Raw genomic sequence first — 22,341 nt, 5'->3', positions numbered from 1 at the left:
CGTAGGAGGCTGCCTTATGTCTTCAGTTGGGATCTAAGTACATGGCTTCACCATCCCCTACATCATGTCTGTCCTCACCCTTTGATCTTAACAGGACTTGGTCGGTTAGTAGATCTTTTTGTTAGGGCTTGTGAGGATCCTGATTGCCCTTGGGACCTAGATGTTCAGTCAAAGACAATTATGAGTCTCCGCGGCTTGTCCCCTGCCTTTATTAAACTGCCAATGGAGGTAGTGAACTAAAATAAAGAGTTGTCATGACTCATCATAATATTAAACCAAAGCAGCCATACACCATGAGGGGTCAATATCCTTCCCTCTCCCAATCTTCCTCTTTCTGAGATTCCCCTTTTGGAGGAGAGCCCTTTTGGTCTCACTTATAATATCAGAGAATTCCTTAGAGATAGTCCAGGCAGTCGTACATCAAAGAATCCCTGGGCGCGCACAGCCACTAGGTGATTCTTCCCTCCAGTGGGGTTATTGTCTCTTCAGGGGTGGCCTTCCCTGTTGTTCTTGCTCACAACAGGAGTACGGCCCCACTTCCGATGGCTATTGGCCCACCACCCTCCCCAAGGGTTACTGCCCCTTGCAGGTACCGTCTTACCCCAGCCAGGTTTCCTATCACCTGGGCCATGTTTCTTCTTATACCACAAGCTTAGCCTCTTACTTGCAGCTTCTGTATGAAACTTCTCCTTTCATTCTCTTTTTGTCTTTCTTTCCTTTTGCAGGTCCAGAGCATCTGGATCCCTCAGCATCCCAGGAAGCCCCTGCTAGCCATCCTTGCCTGGTGCCCCTGCCACGGTGGCTGCTTGTGTTCCCTGACCAGCCCCCTCCTCTCCAGCACCGGTAAGTATGCGGTCCCTCGTCTTGACCCCTGTTATAGGATCTCTCCTCCAGTCCCTGCAGCTGGACATTCTCCTTCCCCCCACCCCCAGAGTCTCAGTGTCCCTCTTTTGAGTTTTGTGTGCCCCTAACGTCGTTCTCTGGTGTCCACTTAAAAGGGACCGCACTCGCATTCCTTTTGGCCTCACTGCTTCCATCCTGGCATTGGCTAGACCACCAGGTAAGCATAGCAGGGGTGGATTCTGCCACCCTGCTACACTGAATTTACAGTTTTCCACTTCATAGGACAGAAGATGAAAAGAACCATCACCATTAGCCTGCTGGGACACCCTTAGCTGCAGTCATAGCAGAGACCCAAGGGCTGAATAGCAGCAAGACAAATTCTCCCTCACCCTTAAAGATGTTCTCTACCAGGGAGGGTTGAACAAGATCGATGGAGCAGAGCTGGAACCTGTGCTGTCTCCAATAAAGGACTTGGGCTTCCAGAACTGTGACCCTCACCAGGCCAAAGATCTTACCTTAAGAAAACTAGAGACACTTTAGCCCCATACTATCCAGCAATACAAGACATTGAGACTCCTTTGAAGGTACTATTGATGCTGCTGACAGAGCCCATGCCATTGCCAAGTTAAGGGAGGACTTCTTAGCCTTGCCAGTTTTCATCACAACCTAAACTTTGCTTAATGTGTCCATGCAAGTATCCCATTCCAAGCAAGTGCTGCTTAAACAGCACGAAAGAGAAAGAACTTACACACCAGAGCAGACTCCCACAGCCCTTGCTTATACGGGTGGTCCATTACTTAATTCCTGAAAGTTTGGCCTCAGAATAGGTCAGCAGTACTGTCACTCACTGATGAATTAGAGCTCCTGCTATTGTGTGGATGTGAGTCCAGCAGCGCTGAGCACTAACTAGTTTCATTGGCTTCCCCCAGAGTTGTATGTTCTCAGCACTTCTGCTTCTCTCCTATGTTTAGAGTTGGAAGGATGCAAAGGCGGTTTTGTGCAGTATGTGATCCAAACCTGAAGCGCTCTCCACAAAGGGGCAGCACAGGGTCTCAATTAGCACTGAATCTGACCAAACGTACAATAGTTGAACATGAGTTGCAACTTGGCTGAAAGCACAAATGCCCAGGGTTTTTGGGGGTAAGTTTCTGCATGCACGTCACTGTACTCAGATGACCAGATTTGTGCTTCTCTGTCAGAAACAGGCAGATAAACATTTACATTTAAAAACAACCATGACGGATTGTTCATTTTTGTCCAGACTCACAGGGGATGGGTTTCATTACTCTTCCTGTGCTGAAAAGTGGTCATCCCCAACCATAAGCAAAGATAGCCAATGTTAATTCTTGCAGATAAAATAAATCCTCTACAGCCAGACACCAAATTTAATGCAAGCAACCTTTTGGCCCAGTCCTGGAGGGGCCCAGCTCTGAGAAAACCAAGCCTTAGTGGTGGGGGTGTTTTACATAAAGGTCTTTGGAAGAAGTAGTTCCTGGGTAGCGAGCGATGAAGGACTTTTCGCAACCGCTCACAGAGAGTCACAGAGCCTCTTTGTGGTGCTGAAGTGCCTGTACACCAGACCTTGCACAGAAACATAGATAGCAAGTGTCTCTCTCTGATGAGAAAAAGGGGTTTTCTAATTTATTGCTTTTATGGGATTGTTCCTCCACAGAGGCACAAATAGCAGCATATCAATAAAGCCAGTCGTTTGAAGTTGGATATTTCCACCTCTGTCACAGCAAAATAATTAAAAAAGGATTCACAGGATCATAAATTGCATGCCACCAAGGACACAGCCTCCTTAACCCTTTAAATGCCAGGCCATGCCCACATCAGGGCCATGTTACTCAAAGGCAAGAAGACACATTTGTTATCTTCAGCCACAAGGGGTTTTCTGCCTGAAAAGAGATACACTAAGGACCTGTCTACATGGGGAATGTCATATCTGTATGCAGCATGCCTTCAGCCCCACTTCAGTATCCAGTGTGAACACAGATTTGATTTTTTTCATCATGCAGCACGGCTAGGCCATGTGTATGCATATGCTCACATACAAGCACACAGCCATGTCAAAGGCTGTTACACCCATGTCACCCCTCATGGTTTGGGGAAAACACAGTTGAAAGCTGTAGCATGAAGTGAGCATAAAAGTACCTGTCCTCAGTTACTGGGCTGGCCATTACTGGCCCCGTCAACAAAATGGAAAACTACGCCCCACTGTGTGTCAGCCCAGTGTGCTCCAGTCTGTGCGGACATGGCAAGGTGATTTAATAAATGGCTAGAAAAAAAACACTAGGTAAAGGATGTTTTTCAAAATAGTTAACCTTATTTTACTTGACCACTGTTAATGACCATTATTAAACTCTGTAGGTAACATTCTGCTCTCATTTCAATTCTGAGGAGCTTTACTGAAGGGACACATTTTTGGGGGGTGATTTCTTTTGTTGGACCCACTTCATGGTTGGAATAAATTTAGACATGCTCTCAAATGCAAGACATATTCTTCCTCGGGTCTCTTTACTGAAGGGGGTCACTGTGTCAACCACTATTTCCTAGCCCTGAACAGTTATGAGCTATTGGCCCTTCCAGGGGTGGGCAATTATTTTGGGGGGCAGGTAAATATTAATTTGCTAAATTTTTTAGGGGCCCCACGGGCCAGGTAGAATGACCTGGTGGGCCACATCTGGCCTGCGGGCCACATTTTGCCCACCCCTGACTTATCCCCTCTTGTGACATGAATGCTTAAGAAAGTCAAGGCAGAATGGTACCTAACTTGGGCTGTGATAAAATTCCACATTTGTGGGTCAGAAGATAAAAAAAAAAGAATTTGGTGTCAGTTCCCCACCCCAAAAAAGGCCCTTTTCCAAAGGAGCTTCAGATTTGTAGTGCTGAAGTCCCACTGGGAGTTTCACAAGAGACGCAGCTCCACAAACTCCTTCAATAACTCCTGACTTACACTGGCTGGAAAGCCGTGTTAGGACTTTCGCAATCACATGTGGAGTTTAGGAGCAGAAGCCCCGCGGACTCTGCATGGAACTAGCACTCCAGACCCATAAACAGTGATCATTTTAATGTGAACCAGCCCTAAACACTCATCTGTTTTGCCTCAGCTCCATGCCAGTGGAAGTCAGCATGAGGAAGGAGGAATGGCTCAAGAGAGGGCCTTAAGAGGAGCAAGGAAAAAAAAAACTAACCCAGTGTACCTCTCTGGTAGGAGGGACTGGGGGACAGACAATAAACGACAGCAAAATGCCTGGACAGAGGCTAGGAGGTAGGGAGAAAATAACAGCCGGAGGGACAGGGACGGATGCAAAGATCTGTAACAAATTCCAGACACCAATCTGACATTACAACATGAGAAGCAGAAACAAGACATCTAAGGAGCAGCAGTGGCAGTAATAACGACGATGCATTAACAAGAATGAAATGCGTTCACATGAATGCCTGCCCCCCACTAAACCGAGTCCAAAAGAGGGGAAAGTGGCCCCCAGGAAGCGAGTATAGGATAAACAAGCCTCCTCCCGAGGACTGGCCTAGGATGCCAGCAGTATACTGGGGACTTGCTCATGTTTTTAGACACAAGCTGGAATATTCATTTCCTTTTCAGCTTCTAGGGCCCAAGCCTCACCTCTGCTGTCCTACTGACAGCAGTGACTGTTTTGCCCAAATGAAGGTATTCGGGATCTAACCAGCTTGCAGGCCTATTGGGTTGAGAATGTGAAGAGGGCTATAGAAACCCCCAAATGCTATTTTTTAATTCTATTCCTATACAACAGGAATACAAAGGACTGAAACGCACTGTTGCTGGGGTAATCCTTCTGTTCCATAACACAGCTAAACAAGGGAGCCTAAGTGAGTAAGTGGATCTGAATGAAAGGTCCCTATAGGTTTAGCTACAATAACAGTATAGAGGGGACCGAGAGATAAAATACTCTGCCTTGTTAGGAGAGGTGAAAGTGTGAAGTTTGCCACCAGCTCGTAAGTGCAGAGATGCCTGTATGACATCTCTCCTGATGCATCCTAGCAACCTGATGACTGATGCAACTAGAGCTTCTGTGTCATCTTTAATCTATCTAGCTAAGGTATTTATACAGCCCCCATCACCATTGTATCTGAACACCTCACAATCTGTAATAGATTTATCCTTGCAACACCCCTGGGTGGTAGGGAAATTCTGTTATCTCCATGGCACCAGATTAATCAGTTCCTGAGCCCTGTAAGCAACAGCTGAGGAAGGTCTCATGGCCAATGATGGGTAAACAGCCTTATGTTCAGAGAGGTTCAATTCAAACATGTTCCCAAAAGCCTAGATGGTAATCTGAACTAGCCAAAGTCTTAGATCTGAAAACCTGGGCCAGAAATTTCACAAGAACAGGCTTTCTCTTTCTACCTATGCTGGGACACAGAGAAAACTGGGAATTTTGACATGTCTGATTCTGGTCCCAGAGAGAAGCAGCAAGTGAATAAATGAAAAATATTGGGTGAGAGTGATAAGACGGTGGAGAGCTAAACTAGCTTTACTTCCACTTCTGCTCCTAAACAGGTGCTGCTGGATTGCAGCATGAGATGCAACCCAAAGTCCTTTTGCTCCAGCAGGGACCAAGGAGCAATTTTTTCAACCTACTTTGCTGACTGGTATTGATGGCTTAGGACAGTGGGCAGATGATGCATTTAGTGAGGAATCTGGGGATGCTATTTCGCCTGTGAAAAAACTCCTGGCATTTCCCACTAGCAGGGTGTTAAAGCAGAAGTGGGGTGCGCCATGGCATCTACCTTGTGTGGGAGCAAATGGAGTCCAAAGGCCAAACTCTTTGCTGTGGTCTGGAAGACAGTCAGGTATCCCCAGCCAGAGATTGCCTTGATGGAAAGGCATCCTTAGTTGATGGATAATCAGCATATCTCTTGCCACATTTCCTGGAAGTCTGCTGACAAGTGATGCGCCACTGCAATGGCCAGAGTGCTTTTCTCAGTGGCCAGATGGCCACCAGGACCTGCACCGAGCCTACCTGCTTCAGAACAGCCCGGCAATAACTACAGAGAAGTGCCTGCCTCATCATCGTTTCTAGAGTAAGTCACATTAGTCAGTCCTTAGCTGATCTTTACACTGTACTTTACACTGTATAAAATACCAACTGAGCTCTACAAACTGCCTCCTTTTTAAGAGGGCAAGGAGAGATTATGCAAGGGCTTTTTTTTTTTTAATTTCCTGTCTAATCTTCATAGCATGCTACCTACTTCACTAACTACACCCAGGGCATCCACTCAGGACCGAATCAGGCTCCCACCCAAGCCAACTGCAAAAATCCCATCCCCTTAGACACAAGAGTGGGCATTGGAACAGCTTTCAGCCTCATTTTTTAACTGTCTGAACTACAAGCCCAAGTGGAGAGAGAGGCAAGAAAAAGGGGAAATTAATTCCAGGCAATTGAGTGTGTTCCCCGCTCAGTCTCAGTTTGGAGTAGGTACACATAATAATAACTTTTTAATAATAATTTAATTTATAATGTGCCCCCTGCCAAGGCACTTGAGGCAGCACACAAACAATTAAAATATGATTATAATAAATAAACAACAATAATTAAAACATCATAAAACAGACAATATTAGAGCCAAGCCAAATGCTAAAAAGCAAAACAAAGCAGCATCTTTGGTGGAAGGAGAAGCTTGTACAATTCATCTTCCAAATCTCCTGTTGATGTTAGATTGAAATTTTCCCGTGAAGCTGTTTCTGCATCTGCAAAGATTTTGGCAGTGTCACAGTCATTAAAAAAAATGGATTTTACACCACCATAAATTAACTGGAGTTTCGAAGGGCTGTAATAATGCAACATCCGCTTTAATTTGAATACATTCCAGTCTAGAGGAACTCAGTTTATGGTGTCGAGTCTAGGTTTACATGCTCTGAGTTGGGGGGGGAAAAAACCGTATTAATTTTGTTTTTAGTTTGTAAAATGGGCCTCATTATAGAAACCTCAGGTTTCTATAATGAAATCTGAAAGATGAATTTTTAAAAAAAGCAATAATGGGCCAAATTCATCCTGGGTATATGTCCCCTGATGTCACTGGAGCAGCAGCAGAGATTGTCTTGGCTCAGTCTGCACAGTCAAAAAATACGTGGAAAAACAACCCAATCTTTCTCCCTAACTATCGACATTTCAACTCACATCACACCCCTCACAGGCAAAATCCATAGAGCAATGATGGTTCTTACACTGAACTCTAACGGTTAACGGAGCCAAGCGCTGCCAGGGCAAAGGTAAAGCTGAACCCCAGATGAGAGGTCCCTCCTTCTTGGCCACCAGCCCTCAGATGATTAAATCTAGGCTGTGTTCACTTGAGCGCCCCGGTTGATCTGAACTGTAGTGGCAGCACATGGGGGGAAGGGGAGAGGAATCAGTGTCAAACCCAAACCAAATTCCATATTCTCCATATTAGCAAAAACATGTTTGGGGGCTGAAGCCCATGCAGACGACTGAGAGAACATATTTTCTGCTCTGATCTACAAATATCACTCAGGCTTTGCTTTGAATGTCAGGTTCAATGGAAGCTAAAAAAGTCCCAGGCAACTTCAGGTGAAACCACGTGGTGGTCACACACCCATAATTTGGGCCAGGTTCACTCAAAACTAGGTCCAGGATTCCTCAAAGGTCTACGGACATCAGCAGACCTGACCTAAATTTCATATTTGCTATGAAAGCCAAAACCAAGTGACATGCTTGCAGTTTGGGTTGCTGTTGCAACCATTTGGCACAGAACCATTCTTCATATCTGTTTCCATTTTATTCTTTCAGGACTCCCTCATTTAAGAACATATTTGGCCATAACTACGGTACCTACTTCTATCAGAACTCATCCAGGAACGAGGCTGAGCCTTAGCCACAAGCATAATTGTACAGGGTCCTCCCTATGCATCCAAACAGAGGACTATAATCAGAGAGAAGACAGCACTATTTTTGTTGCATATTCAGGATATAAGACAGAAACTCAGAATTTCATCTTTGTATAAAAAGTTCTACCACTCCCTCCAGCGTGACTTCTCACTTTAGGTTTCCCTGCCCAAGAGGATTTCCCAGGGGCACCGAGCACAGCTTTGTAAATTATTTTTCCAACTGTTCCATATGTCTATGCAACATGGCGCTTTTTTAAATCTGGGTTCCTAGACCTGCACTAAGCCCCTCAACTCTGGATAACAATAAATCTATGGAAATATTAAACTTCTCCTCCATAGATGTAACTTCCAAATTCTTGGTCTGTTGAATATATACGGCAAGTTCCATTTTCTTTTCAGGTGCCTTAATAGTAGTGCTTCATGGAGTAATTGGAGAGCCACCATCTCCCACAGGAATCTCTTCTTATTTTTTTTCAGTGGATGAGCTATATTCAGACTCAGGTAAGCTCCTCTTAGCCATCTGCTTGCTTTACCTTATGCCACCTTTGAGATAACCGGGAAATAATCCCACCCCACTGCTCTTCCCACAAGCATCCCTTTGTCTTCTTTCCATCAGCATGTCTCCACATAGGTAGGGGAAGTAATTACCAAATGGAGACGACAATCTTTTGTGGCGAGCAGTTTCTCATCCGCAGTCCTTCCCCGGGAAGAGAAGAAGGGAATTACAACAAGGTGGGTCAGAAGCCTTCCCAGAGAGGGACTTTAACCAGATATCCCGAAGTCATCCTGTTCTCACATAGCGACAAGCCCCTTAGGGCTGCTGTGACAGCAGCATTAGGATGACCCCCTCACAAAAGTTGGGTGAAGGAGCAGGAAGGACAGTAGGTTTGGCTCCAAAACCATGCCATCACCCATACCAAATCCTACAACCTAAAATAAAATAAGGGAGAGGGACCGGTGATTGTGAGGCTGGCTTAGAGACTCAGATCTGTTCTGTTCTCTACCGTGGGCTCCCTGCGTGACAGGTCACTGAGGCACACATCCTCAAAGGAGTTTAGAGATGTAACTCCCATTAAAACAACCTAATACTTTTGGGTGCCTAATTGTAATAGGAGCTAGGAGTCTAAATACCATTGAGGCTGTAGGCCCTAGTTTACAAGTGACCTAACAGTCCTAGGGGAGATTAGTACCTCCCTACCTCCCAGGGTAGTTATGAGGGTAACTATATTGCAGACTGTGAGATGAACCAATATGCCGGTGATGAAGGTTATAAGTACATATACAGAACCTTTCCCCCCAAAACTCTTCACATCCCAAACAGTGCTATCAGCCCAGCACCGGAGAGGCTCCCGATTCTGCCCGCAGCAAAATGGCATCAAACATTCGGAGCAAGAATACAGATAGAGTTAGTAAAGCCTAGCTAAGTGTCAGTTTTGCAAACTCTGGCAAATACATCCGACTCCCCCGACGTAGCACAAGTAAACAGTTAGTTTTGAACAGTGCTTCTAGAATCAGTGTATCCTCTCCAGATCCTGGCCAAATGGTATCACGCCTGGAGAAGTCCATTAGCTAGAGAGGACAGTGTCAGCTATGCTCCTGGACTATTGTCTGGAAATCACAGGCAGAAAGCTTCAGACAGGGGTAGACCAAGACAAGGGAATTCCCTCCAAACCCCAGAGGCAGGCGCCCCATGGTGTCCCCGCCTATCCTCACCTAGGGCATCCCCCCCCCGGGGGTGCAGGGAATGTAAACACTGCCTGTCTGTGCTGGAGTCAATGCTGTTGGCCCTCTGTTGCCAGAGGGAACTGGTGGACTCCCCAATGGCTGGAGACTTTTACAACCTACCTCAACAAAGCACTTGTAATATTGTATGGGGAGTGATCTTGAGTTAGGCGGGGTGTGGCACACGTCTTTTCGACCTCTGCTTTCTACACATCTGTTCCTTCCAGCTTTATCGCCCTGTTCACAGGCCAAATCAAAGAGCATCCCACTGAGCCTACCGACTGCTTTGTTTACTAGTCAGTATTTGCATGCTATTCTCCCTGCCCCGTGCACCATGGACTATGGTATACTTCTAGTTCCCCTCAATGTTGGGACCTTCTGCCTAAAATCCTAGCTTGCAAAAGAATCAAGGGGGGTTATCTTACATCTTATGCGCTTCAAATCCCTGCATAGTCCTCAGGGGGCTAGTAGGAAGAGAGGGAGATACAGCCAAACCTACTGGAAGTGCTGCAAGCATCAGCTTTGCAGATTCGCCCTCAGTACCAGAAATGGTAACATGTATTTTATGACAAATCCTAAAGGGAAATTATGCAAAGTAATAAAATAATGAAGAATTATAAATGAAGAAGAGGAACGGGTGAAAAAGAATAAATTACAGGAAGGAAGAAAGAAAGGTATGAGCAAAGAATTATAGGTAGAAGCAATGGCGTTAACAGGATAATTATTAAGAAGTGACTGGTAGGCCAATGGGACAGGAAGGGACGAGGGAATCCAGGCTGGGGTTGGATCCCAGAGAATTCAGACACACCACTGGATCTGTTCTTGGGGAGCTGCATATTTGTTTAAGAAGTCAGCGAACTCTGTTGCACGTGATTGCAAGTTTCTGATGGCACCTCGCTGAAGGACAGGAAGAAGGCTCTGCTCTCTCTTCTCATGACCAATAGCACCGATTCTAAAACGAGCCTGCTTCTCCCTTTGGCCAAAAATCCAAGCAAGCAGGAGCCCTGGAACAAAAAGGCCAAGGCCCTGAACCCCACATTGACAGCACTTTGTGAGGAATTACTCACTGCATTGCCAGGGGCAGCCTCTTTCTTCCATGCCTAGCCCCATACGTCACCCAGCCAGCCCCCATCCTGGGTCTGGTGCATACCCTGCTCCTAATAAGACTATCTGATCATACCCAGCTGTGCTTTACAAAATGCCTTAAAAGCCATTCCTTCCCCTGCATAAATGCTTTTCATCTGTGCTCCAGGGAAAGCTTAAAAAAAAAAAGAAGCTATGACCACAGAAGAACCATTTCAGTACTGCTAATAAAGTTTTTCCAGTGAGAGCGGGAGAGAGATGGAGATAACAGGGCTGCTCTCTGTTCTGCTTCTGGAGAATCCTTTGGAGAGTTTATTAGCCTCAGGTGCAAGAGTGAGGACGAGGGAAGCCCCTTATTTAGGCCAGGGACCCTCTCTGGGTGCAGCCAATGGCAGGAGAAGCTGGTCCCAGGCCCACGGCCCCAGCTGTCAGTCTGAGCGATGAATTACATGCTATAAGAAGGTGTTGACAGGAGCAGCTGGACATCAGAGAGTGATGAAAAGAGAACAAAATTCATTCCGAGTTCAGACAGACTGGCTCGTTAGGGGCACGGTAAGCAGAGGCCAGAGCAGAAAAACTGCTCCACCTTCTGGACAGCGAAGGGAGAACTTCCTACATACTCTAGAGAGACCTTTCGTTACCATCATCTGACGAGCCCAGCTTCCCAGACCCAGATCCTGGCTGTCACATAGACGAGGAAGATGCAGACCACTTCTAAGAGGCCTGAGAGTTATGGCAGAAATAAGAGAAGGAAAAGACCTTTTGTGTTACCCTTAGCTCTGACCCTTGCACTGGTCAGCGTAGGAGTCTTTTCTACAGTGCATTGCTGTGCTTCGGCCAGCCTAGCCTTAGAGGTCCTGAGTGGTGGAAGAGGATTACATTCTAGATTGCACCAAAAGAAATCCAACGAAGGATTTTTTTTTGTTCCTCTCATTTAATGATGCAGTTTGTATAAATGTACAAAGAGAAATGCAGAAAAATCATTTGGAATCAAAGCAATTACCTCCATTTTAATGTAAACTAAATGACATGCTGAAGTGGGACTCATATCTACTCAAGGTATGTACAGCAAGTGAACATTGAAAGCATACAGCTAATAATTAATTGGCTCAACATTATCCTTGCTCAGTTAAATATAAGAATGTCCCCTTATCTGTAATGTATGGGGAAGTTAGAGGACAAGGAGGTATTGTATGAGATTATTCTTAAAACTGTGAAAACAACAAAGAGATGTTTTAAGCCAAGCTCCTCCTTGGCTTTCAGAGAAGTTGGCAGAGAGAAACAAAATCCTAAGACTTCTCCTTTCTCTCCATCCCCTCCTCTCTCTCCTCCCTTTTCCCTACTTGCACTTCTTTCCACCTCTGAAGGAAAAGAAAAATAAGGCAATTTCAGGGAAAATGTCAGTGAAGTCATTCAAAGAGTTTCTTATGGATTATTTCCTCAAGTCCTGTTCCAATAGCATTTGTCTGAGTATCCCTTGAAATCTGCACCCAAGCCTTTCTGAGTCAAAGCAACTGCTCAGGAGAGGTGAAGGGGTAGGGCTAAGCTGGGCTGCCACAGCAAGGGAATTAGAGGTTTTTGAATAAATTAAGATGGGTTTCACAATTACAGGCTTCCTTCTCATTCCTAACAAAAATACTCTTGAACCCAGGCAGTTGCACCTCTGACTTCACCAAGGATCTGCTGTGCCAGATGTAGCCCTACCCATTCACAGCCACAGGAGAAACATGACTGCCCTCCGACTTGAGCAGGGAACACACACCCAGATACACGTTGGGCCCTGCCTCTGTCATTAGGGGAATATGAATTAGTTTAGTAATGCTGAATCCTAATAAATGATAAAGTCTGTAAATTATATGCTGCCGTGGGATTGCTGCCCACGTTGGACACATTGATGCCAGCACTTGTATCGTGCAGTAAGAGTCAGGACTCTTGGAGTAACAGAACAGCAGTACAGACCTCTCACTGAAGGAAGGAAGAACACCCATGCCCCATCCAACCAGAGAAACAGTATTGACCGCAGAGGGGCAAATTCTCATCTTGCTCTTGCATCTTCCACAGGCAGAACTCTTACTCTTGACTCAGAGTCAAGAATAAGAGCAATGACATAGCCTCTCCAATGAAAAGTAGCAGCCTCCTCCACCTAATTTAAGGACAGTAACACAACATCATTGCTTCTCAGCAACGCACTTCAAGGACAGAACTGTGAACACTGCCCATCTGGCCCCAAGGGTCACAAGTCTGCTTTCAAACTGAGGCAGCAGCATTGTTCCTGTCCCATATAAAGGGAGCAGAAATAATAGATTGCTAAGCAAAGAAATGTAAATGCTTCTCTAACAAACCAGAGCAAAAAATAGTGACACCTTGGTAATGAAAATGATTTAAAGATGCATGATAAGCTCAATTAAAATCAAGGGAGGAAGCAAAAGTGAAATATATAAGTTAGGTCCTATCCAGTTTTAAATTATATCCATGCTAGGGGTGGGCATAATTGCACTGTGATAACAGAGGGCAGAATTTGGCCTATTGTTCCTTAATTAAACTACTGACTCTGACACATGTTTCTTCCCTCTCAGCACCCTCAGTAGAAGTGCTGGCATGTGCATGTGTCTTCAAGCTTCCACAGTTTAAGATTATGTCTCCTACCTTGGAACAAAGTGTGAAAAATACATCCCGGCCAAGTGATTTTATCAGCCCCGTTAATGGTTCTGTAAACCTTTCTTAGTCTCCCATCAAAGTTTTCTGTATTCTGATAACAAGCCCATTTCCCTTAACAATTCCTCATAGCTAATATCCTCCATCTGTCCTTCCTGGTTTTATATCCCATCCATCAACTCAGAATCTAAACATCATATTACTCTAGAGAATTTACTTTCTTTGCTTGAGACACGGTGGGGGATTTTCCCATTGGCTTTCAATAAGAGCTGGTCACATACCTGCTTTCTGTGACTTTGAATAACTCTCCTTAATATTATGCATGTGGAAACATCTCTCTCACCATCTCCTACCTTTCTTCTCCTTCCTTCTTGTCTCTTTTTCCCTCTTCCACCTTTCCTGGCCTTGTCTCTCTTTTCCCCTCTTCCTCCTCTCTCCCACCACCATCAACTTTAGCTCTTTCCTCTTCTCTTCCATCTCACTCCCCCTCCTCTTTCCCACTTCAATATGGCAATCGCCACCATAGCAGATGCCAGCAAGGTGCTTGACAGATGTACCACCCAGTTGATTACTAAAATAAGAGTTCAAAGCTTTGGACACAGCAGTCAAGTCAAAGGAAGAAAAGGTCCACTTACCAGGCACTGCCACGAGGGACGCTGGGGCTTCCAGCAAGGAGACAGAGCTCTTTCCGACACACAGGACATGTTTCTTCTTCAGGAGGCATTCTCCGTTGGACAGCTCCTCCATGGCTCTGGACACAGCGTAACAACTTCTGGAGCTTGGCGAAGGGGGCCGGATCCTCTCTCACGGGTCAGCTCATTACAGGACCTAAAGGAACAGGGCATACAAGAGCCAAGATGGGCAACTTTCTATTTGCATTGGATCGGATGTTCCAAAAACTGAGCTTCCAGCAGAGAAGAATGGATGACCAATGACGGTCACATCCTGCATCAAAGCACGTGTAGACAGAAGTCTCTTGACAGTGATGAGGCTTTAGTACGTCCACAGAGAAAGGTCCATTGGAGCAATGCTGTAGCTTCAGTGATGGGCCAGGGCTTCCTAACCTCTTCACCAAAATGTGGATGCAGCATTAGAGATGAAGAGATGTCTGTCACTGCACCTTTGGGACTCTTACGATCCCCCTTGGGTATCTATCCTATAATGCAATAGCTCACAACAGAGTCTTCTCTAGGAAGACTCTGCAGGAATGGTTTCCCAGTGTCCTATAAGGTATGAACAATTCCCTAGCACTTACTTGACTGGCACATCCACAAATCCCTTCCCTAATAGGTTGTTCAGTGAAAGGTGCAAAAGAAAACCAACCCTGTAGCCCCAGCTTTAGGGTCACTCACCCCTGACGAATGCTCTCCTCTAACCCTGCAACCACTAGAGACTGGCTTAATCCCAGCATACAATGCTTGAGATGGTTGCCAAAAAAATCCTTGGAGGTGTCTGTTTGTTTGAAGTATTTACTCTTATCATTCTGAATACTGCTAGCCCTACAAATGTTGAATCTCCTTTTGAATTCTGCTCTGCTCGGAGTCTCAAAGATATCCTGTGGTACTGCCTTCCACAGGCCAATTGGGCATTATGTGAATATTGTGTTTCCTTTTATCAGCTTTGAATATGCCACTTTTTCAGTTTCGCTCCTCGCTAGGAGTTAGTGGAAAGACAGCTCCCCACGAGGCTGCCTCATTCCCCTTTGAGTCCTACGCAATCCTTGAGCGTTACCGATTCCTCTCTTTTAACTTTCCTGGAGTGATGTTGTTTGCGAGTCACCTTTAGTGCACAAAGAGTAGCCTCCACTTGCAAGAAGATTAAAATCCCATTACTTGTTATTCATGTGTTATTTAATGATATTTTCCCATTATGTATTTATTTATTTTTAAGTTCCTCGCTTTGAATCGCGAGTCTGCGTTTTTAATATTAAGCATAGTTTTTAGTTTGCTTTTCTAATTGGAATGAAATAAAAATAGAATGGAATTTTTAGTGGGTGCTTTTATGTGTATTCAAGGAGAGCAAAAAAAAAAACAAAAACCCAAACCCCCCCCCCCCCCCCCCAAACCAACAGTCATTTGAATTGTACAAGGTAGCAGCAAAAAAGGACATCTTCACCATAAAAGGAACCGATATCAAGACAACCCCACAGCTCAGGAAAAAAAATCCCAGGCTCCAGAGTATCCTTTGAAGAACCCCATGACCTCCTGGGTTATGGCTTGGCACCCAAGGTAATGGCTTAGCATACAAAGCTGTCAATACGTCCTCCCAGGAGCAGCCAGGACATGCCTCCCCAACTCTCCATAGATACTGAAATATTCCACCCCACCAAGAGCAGTAATGCTATACCTTTTCCATGCACCATACCCCAGAGATAGCTATGCTGCTGCTTTGCACTGATTTGGATTCCATATAAAGTAGTGGTATTCTGTTCTCTTCCGAAGGCTTTGCCTCTGGAAGGTCATGCGTTACAAAAGCCAGTCTTCCTCTGTTGGAAGATGCAGCACAGGAAATGTTTGGGAGGATCCAGAGAGCGGTGCACCGCTCCTTTTCTCATCTCTGTGAACTGAATCAAGGAGAGCACTGGGAAAGAATGTGATGATAAGGCGGGTATGTTTTTGTGCCACTAATTTGTTGGTAGTGACCCCCCCCTTCACTTTGGGGGAGGATGGATAATAGCCCTTATGAGTCAGTATTAAATCCTCCCCTAAGAACTGTCATAGGCCAGCCCCTAGTGTGCTTCTTGTTCTTCAGGAGGTACTCCTGCCTTCTGTAGACAAGAGTAAGGAGTCTTCAATGACGCACGAGAAAAATGGTTGTTGGTGGTGAGATATGGGGAGAAATGGGTAGGGGAGCTGGCATACAGAGAAGGAAGAGGGGAAGGAAGAGACGGAATTAGCAGAAGCAGAACACGGACTGTCAAGGTAGGATGAGGAAAATAAAAGCAATGGGATACAGAGCGATTCGGAGAGCAAGGAGACAAAAGAGGATAGAGAAAGAGGGAGGGTTAGAGGAAGGATATGGGCACATGAATAAATTCCTGTGGGGTAAAATAGGTGAGAACTTGCAGAACATATGCTACTCCACAGTAATTTCTCATGTGGATGCTCCTTCTCTACGGGAAATGCAAGGTAGCTCACCCCACTTTCCTTGTGGGGTAAGCACAGTCACCACAGAGAAGCTGATGTGCTGTGAGTTCACATCCTAGTTTATCTCATAGTAACTTCTTCACAGGCCCATACCCAAACTCAGATAGGAGGGCTGGAGGAGAAAGAATGATGTAGCAAAGTTGGACTGAGAAGAGAGGTAAGAAGAAATGTGAGATGGAGAAAAGAATGATCTAAGGGTGGCAATGGGAGAGACGGATGGGGAAGCTGACGGAAAAAGAGGAGAGAAGGCCAAGAGGGATGGAGCAAGAAACAAACGGAGAGACAGGGGAGATTTCTCCAGACATTGGCACAGCACACCCTGAAGCATTGGGATGCATTTAACAGAGGGCTGGAAGAACCTTCATTTATCAGGAATTCAATTAAGTGGAATAGTCATTATTAATTTTATAGGAATTATTTGTACGGGGGAGCCTGGAGTGAGGAATGGCATCCTGGAGCCATTTCTTCTGTCAACGCCCCAGGTCAGGTAGGCACAGGCAGTGCGATCTCACCAGTTGAGATATTAATGAGATGCCTCTAGGTGCAAATGATAGTTTAATAGGTGTTACTTAACGGGAGTGCCCCTCATCCGCACACACCAGCCCGTGCGGCTCCTGAAGAATCTGCCTCCTTGTTAGAATAAGTAATTAGAATGTAGGAACACTCGCTTTGACACTTTAATAAAGTGTCAGCCGTCATAAATTTAGTATTTAATAAAAATAAAATTAAACATTTATTACGTTTTTACAACATTGTATTTAAAATACATATTCCTCAAATTTTCCAGATTTAAGATGAGCTCCCATTATAGGACTGTGCTCCTGGAAGGGGGCCCTACCACTTCTTACTGTTACTGTTGTTTTGCTGAGTGGGGAGGGATGTGAGGAAGTGCAAGAGCCTGACATTAAAAAGGGAGGAGGGAGGTGCAGAGAGATGTCATGGACTGGTATCCTTCTCTGGGGTGGGGACTTCCCTCTCATATCCTCCTATTCTCTTGGACTTTGAGGATGAACCAGGTCATTCCATCTTTCTTGTGCACTATGGGTTATGCCAGGGTGGGCAATCATTTGGGCTGGAGGGCCACGTAAGAAGTTTTGGTGAGACGCTGAGGGCCGGGAAGATGCCAATTGATCTTGTCTGGCCTGCCAGCTGCCACTGAAAGCTTGAGGGCAACACGCCACTCCATTTTGCCATAGCTGGGACTGGGCCAGGCTGCACAACACACAGACTCCTTCATGACCCACACCCCCCCCCCCCTCCACCACCCACCCCACGCCCCCTTCCGCCCCCCCCCCCCCCCCCCCAGCTTCCTGTTGGCACGGTGTAGTCCTGGCACTGTGGCCACTGCCAGCTGAGCCCATATGGGATAGGGCATGATACAATGCATGGAGTAGCCATCCCACCTGCCTGCCCTCCCACTGCAATGAGCTGCTGCTGCCATGGGAAAGGCAAGGGCTGCTGCCATGGGCTAAGCCTCCATACCACCCCCATGGCCAGCATGGACTCACCTCCTAGTGGCGCTATGGTGGCAGCAGTCCATCACAGCTGGCAGGCAAGCGACATGGTTACTTGGCCCACTGTATTATTTCCCATCCCAGGTGGACTCAGCTGCTGGTGTCCACCGTGCCAGGACACCCCCCTGCCAATAGGAAGCCAGGCAGGGGAGTGTCCTGATGTCCATGCCAGGACTGCACAGTGCCAACAGGAAGCTGGGCAGGGGGATGGGAAATGTATGCGGGGGTCAGGGGTAAAGTCTGTGCACTGTGCAGCCCAGCCCAGCCCTGGATCTGGCTGAGTGAAGGAGTGTAGGGCACAGTCCCCCCTCCTCAGGCTCCCAGTGGTGGCCAGCGGGCTGGATAGGATCTACTGGTGAGCCAGATATGGCCCGCAGGCCGTATTTTGCCCACCCCTGGGTTATGCTAATTGTCAGGACAATAACCCCGCAGAAGGCAACATGTACTCTGGCCCATGGGAACTCCCTCAAACTCTAACACCCAGCACCAAACCTGCAACACTGCAGGGCTCCAGTGTTGGCCAGGAGAAAGGTCCTATCACCTTGCTTTGAACCAATTGCTTACTAAGGAGTGGATGAGGTGCTGTGTATGCTCAGTGCCCAGAAGCAGAAAGGAGAGATGGGAAGGATGACAAAGCCCAGGCAGAGTAATGAGGACAGACTGTACGAGGGGACTGTGTGCAAACAGGATGCGCTGTTTGGGGGACACAAGTCACAGAGCGTTCTGGACTGCTGGGGAACAGCCACCCTGGGGAGAGCAATAGGGAATGAGAGCTTTGGGTTGCAATGAGCACAGATGAACTTAGATGGGAGCTATGGGAACCAAAGGCTGGATCCAAAATGCACCAAAGTCCCAGTGAGTCCTTCTGCCGATGGCAGGGGTCCTTGGATCAGGCTGTAAGTGCTTATGGACAATATACATGGATTAGATGGCAGTAGTGCAACACTCAGAGGCACTGGGAGCCTCCTGGTGACCTGCGGCAGTGCTCCGGGCAATGCAGAGCTCAAGCAAAGCAGTTCTTCTGCCCGCACAAAGGAGCCTGAGTAACTGGCAGCAATGTCTGGACCCTGACGGAGCAGCACTGTGACATGACGACCTCACAGCTGCCCCCACCACAGTAGTCGGAGCACGTTCAACAGTGCAAAGGGACAAGTTGGCATCCCAAACCTGCACTCAGCAGAACTGGACACATCTCCCTTGGAAACACCACATCATCTGTGGAGGATCTTCCCTTAGGAGCAAAGAAAGCACACAGGGGAAAGCTCCCTCCATGTGCTCCTTCTGCAGAGTGGGAGCTGCTGTATCTCCTCATTACCGAACCCCCCAGAATGAGATTTTGGAGAGAAAAAGGAAAACGACCCAAGCATCCAAAGGCAGTGTTAAGCCCTCAGGGAGCCAAAATACAGGCACAAACTTTAGTTCATTCTCTCTCCATCCAAGCACTGAGGTTCCTGCGTGGGACGAAAGTGCCCTGATCCCCTGCCTCTTCTGACACCCACCTGCTGGTACGGAGGAAGAGTCCCTGGAGGCAGGACGAGACGTGAACTGACTCGCAGCATGCTCTGAACTAGATCTTTGTGGCCTGGCTGAGTGGCCAGCAGTCCTCTCAGCCCGGCTTCAGCAGAGGTCGACAGCCAAAGTGCTCTGTGCTACGATCAGCTAACTCCAGAGTTCAGCCTTCATGGCACTCCCCCCCGATGCCTGCTCCGCCATTCCCTCTCTGCCCAGCGCAGACAGCTCAGCTGGCCAGGTGAGGAAGGCAGCTTGAAAACCAGTGAAACTTGTGCTCAGACCAGTCGGACCTTCCCCCACGGACCCTGATGTCAGCTGAAACAGGACAGAGACAGCATCAGTCACAGCAAGCAGCCCATCCTCTCCCTTCCTCGTCCCCCTCCAGCTGTTCAAACAAAGAGCAGCAAAATGAGGCCCTGCCTCCCCCAGCTCCCTCTGCTCCATCAAAACCAGAAAGCCCCCCCTGGCAGCAGCTTCCCGAGGCAAGGGGTCACAGAGCCATTCCTGGCTGGGCCCAGCGCAGGCCATACCGGGTGCCAAGCCCCTCAGCCCCCTTGTCCACACACAGCCTGGCTGCTGGGGTGGGTTGTGCAGGGGTCCAGAAAACACCCTACGTGTGTTTTGAAAAACAAAAGGAGGAAAGGAGCAACCGGGAGGAGACATAAGAAGTCCCTCTGGTTTAGGTGCCTTAGCAACACAGGGGAGGGGGCATTCCCTGGATATCAGCTCTGCTAACAAGGGATCCCCATCTTGGAGACTAATGAGGTCAACACTGGAAACCTAGGCAACAATTATTTAAATCTGAGCTTCACTCCACCTGCTTAGGGTTAGGGAAGAGCTCTAGTGACATCTTCCTGCGGAGTTTGCTTGGGGCAAGGGTAAGGGGAGGTGGGGGGAATCTGTCCTGTCTGGGAATCTCAAATCCATCGACGGAGCCAAGCAAGGATGCTAACAGAACCGAGAGTCTGGGGATAGGGATCCCACTGGAATCAGTTTCCACAATAGTTTGCACCCAGATTACTAGTAGCGAAGTGGTAAATAGCACTTTAGTGACACATCAACCCAACCAGAGCCCCGGGTCAGACAGGAACTGCTGGACCAGGTCCGTTGCAGGCTACACCCCATTGCATTCCCCTGCCCGATGCCGGGTCATTAGCTTGGAGTCTCTTTGCAGCAGAAGCTGCCCACGATTCCTTGTTGGCACTGGACCTTTCATTATGATCCCAATCAGTGCCCCGAGTCTGACAGTGGCCAATTCCAGTAAGAAAAAGGTGTGACAAACCCCTTGCAAGACAGTTTTGCAATAATCTACCCGCACTGGAGTCCCACCTTTTAGCGGGTCGGTTTGTGGCCCAAAGTAAGAATGCTCAAATCCATGATATTTTAATTACAGCTAATGGAACAAGAGATGGTCTTATTATCTGTAGAAATGATGAACCATTTGTGAATCCTTAATAGTTCTCTGTTTCAGCAAGATCACGGGGCAACGAGTCCCACAGGTTATTTGTGTGTTATGTAAAAAAGTTCTCTTTCACTGACACTGCTGCTTTTCAAACCGCATCTGAAAAGGAAAAGGTTCTTGAAAAACTGACAAGCTCTCTAGGCTACCGGGACTAGTTTGGCTTTTTGTCTTTAAAGTTGCCCCTTTTCTCCATTTTTTATTTTCTCCTCTGTGGCTGAGGATATACCCCTTCTCACAGTCATTAATGTACAGGTAGAAAATTAACCTCCCCAAAATGCTATGGGTAGCAATGGTGTTGTGTACAGCTTGCAAACAGGAATTCTGACTTACGCGAGTTGGGTAACACATCCATTTGTAACCCGGAAAACCTGTGAGATCACCAAGAGAAGATTGCAGGAGTCTTTTTTTAGTACCAACCTCCTGCTTTTACTTTCAGAAAACTCCTCCTTCCCTTAACAATTACTACTTTTTATGGTACCTGGGATGTTCTGCTTTTGTCACAGAAACCATTTAAGCAGACAAAACATCTCTGACCTAGTGAGTACCCAAATATTTCACAAATCAGGACTCACTCTTCTGGAAACTGGTTTCCAGGAACATCCATGTATGGAACATTTATGTCATAATTTCCACAGCCCCCCCCGGGGTTCTTAGAAAGGCACTGCTGAGTCAGGCTCTGAGCTGGAAAAAGTTTTGAGGAAAGAAAGTTTGCACTAGTCTGAGCTTTGGGATTAAACAGGTGAGCTCTAAGCATGGAGCTAGTTTCCGGGGTAGTGGATGCTGCTGCAACTTGTTTGAAGAAGTTCTGAGCTGAAAGAAGCTGCAGGCAGACCCAAAGGGCATGTTGAAGAGGCAGGGATGCATCCTAGAAAGACCACAGAGACTGTGGGAGCTAAGCTAAGAACCAACAACAGCTGGAGACTGGAAGGATCACTAGCTTGTATTTGGACGTATTGTATAGCAAATACAAGGTGTTTCTTGAATGCAAGAAGCAATCCAGTAGTGGGCATAAGCAGCCACGTGTCTTCCCCAGGGGTTTAAGAAAGGGCATGCTGCAGTTTAGGAGAGTCCCTGGACAGAGTAAAGTTTGGGTGTGATCACCAATGTCTCCAGGGGAACTTTCATCTGCACTACCAGCCTTGAGCTGTGCCCTTGCAAGTGCTGTAGTGGTAGGTTTTGCTTATGTTGCCCATGAGGGGTGAGTTAGGGTCAGCAGGCAGGGCTCAAGGACAGCATCTGGGGTCAGGCTTGGGGACAAGTCCTCACAAGTGGCTGAGAGCAGGAGCGTGGTGCACTTGGAAAGACTGCCACACTGTGTTCGTGTGAGGTCTTACAGCAGCACCAGCTGCTCCTCTGGGAAAATACAGCTCCCTCTCCCTGGTTTCACAACACTTTCCTCTCTTGGACTATTCAGGGTTCTTGTTACATCATGCTTATCTCTCCCTTTTGGGGCAATGGGGTAAACAGGCTTCCCTTGCCCTCCCACCTCTGTCCTTCTCCCTAGGGGGACCTGAA

General features: G+C 46.9%; 1 long non-coding RNA gene across 1 annotated transcript in view; it reads right to left on the bottom strand.

Annotated features, from left to right (window-relative positions):
* Positions 1 to 6,529: 6,529 nt before the first annotated feature.
* The window catches only part of LOC102377592, a 64,528-nt gene continuing 48,716 nt past the window's right edge, over positions 6,530 to 22,341 (bottom strand). Inside the window, exons 2-4 of the long non-coding RNA XR_324655.3 lie at positions 19,352 to 19,679; positions 13,828 to 14,020; positions 6,530 to 6,577 (exon numbers count right to left, since the gene is read on the bottom strand). This is a non-coding gene — a long non-coding RNA (uncharacterized LOC102377592). The remainder of the gene's footprint in view (positions 6,578 to 13,827; positions 14,021 to 19,351; positions 19,680 to 22,341) is intronic.

The sequence above is a fragment of the Alligator sinensis genome, unplaced genomic scaffold, assembly GCF_000455745.1.
Source record: "Alligator sinensis unplaced genomic scaffold, ASM45574v1 scaffold1517_1, whole genome shotgun sequence".
In the NCBI taxonomy this organism is placed as follows: Eukaryota; Metazoa; Chordata; order Crocodylia; family Alligatoridae; genus Alligator; species Alligator sinensis.
Note: the sequence above shows the minus strand (reverse complement) of the source record. Positions and strands in the feature narration are given on the sequence as shown.